Source organism: Schistocerca cancellata, chromosome 8 (genome assembly GCF_023864275.1).
Source record: "Schistocerca cancellata isolate TAMUIC-IGC-003103 chromosome 8, iqSchCanc2.1, whole genome shotgun sequence".
Taxonomy (NCBI): Eukaryota; Metazoa; Arthropoda; class Insecta; order Orthoptera; family Acrididae; genus Schistocerca; species Schistocerca cancellata.
Genome location: NC_064633.1, coordinates 236,824,642 through 236,825,797, shown reverse-complemented (window position 1 = coordinate 236,825,797; position 1,156 = coordinate 236,824,642). Strand labels below are relative to the sequence as shown.

Below are 1,156 nucleotides of genomic sequence, written 5' to 3'. Positions count from 1 at the left end.
GGTCTAATTTCTAGGGGACTGATGACCTCAGAAGTTAAATCCCATAGTGCTCAGAGCCATTTGAACCATTTTTGAACCAGCCGCGGCGCATCGTTCTTGGAGGAGGAGGAGGAGGAGGAGGAGGATATTAGTGTTTAACGTCCCGTCGACAACGAGGTCATTAGAGACGGAGCGCAAGCTCGGGTGAAGGAAGGATGGGGAAGGAAATCGGCCGTGCCCTTTCAAAGGAACCATCCCGGCATTTGCCTGAAGCGATTTAGGGAAATCACGGAAAACCTAAATCAGGATGGCCGGAGACGGGATTGAACCGTCGTCCACCCGAATGCGAGTCCAGTGCGCTAACCACTGCGCCACCTCGCTCGGTCATCGTTCTTGGCTCTTCTAGTCCCGTGCTGCGGTGCTACGGCGTGGATATTTCTGTGTATAGGCGCACTGTAAATGTGCATCTGCAAACAAACAAAAATTAAGTAACTTCACTTTTTTACATAATGTAAGGAGAGCTCAAAACCTTTCCGTTTGAGATCGTTGCTGCAGCGCAATACGCAACGTCGTGCGACTCCATTGTAGGTATATAAGCACCGTCATGTAGGGAACGGATTAGTGCGCCGATCTGGTCTTTTCGACGCGTGTCCGGTAAATGCGGAAACGTGAACTATGGCGACGCTATTACCAAATGCGTCAAAACAGTATAAATGTGCTATTATTCTTGGCTACGAAACTACAAACTGTTGTGGCGTAGCAAGAGCCACGCCACTCTGAGGTAGCCGAAAGGCACGCGATGTAATGCAGACGGGCGTGAATTCTGGAACAGGATAACTATTGAATGGTAGCAAGAAAAGTACGTAGCCTCTAATATACTTAACTTTAATGTATCCTTTGGTATACAGCAATCTTCATGATACAAGTGAGACTCATTAAGATACATGCAATGTTACAAATGGCGCCTTGCTAGGTCGTAGCCATTAACTTAGCTGAAGGCTATTCTAACTGTCTCTCGGCAAATGAGAGGAAGGCTTCGTACGTCTAGTCGCTAGCAATGTCGTCCGTACAACTGGGGCGAGTGCTAGTCCGTCTTTCTAGACCTGCCATGTGGTGGCGCTAGGTCTGCAAGTGCTGACAGTGGCGACACGCGGGTCCAACATGTACTAATGGACCG

At 48.8% G+C, this 1,156-nt stretch overlaps 1 non-coding gene across 1 annotated transcript; it reads right to left on the bottom strand.

Moving 5' to 3' along the window:
* Positions 1-287: 287 nt before the first annotated feature.
* On the bottom strand, positions 288-360 carry Trnaa-cgc (transfer RNA alanine (anticodon CGC)). Its single transcript has one exon. It is a non-coding gene; the product is annotated as a tRNA-Ala (tRNA).
* Between the last annotated feature and the right edge of the window lie 796 nt (positions 361-1,156).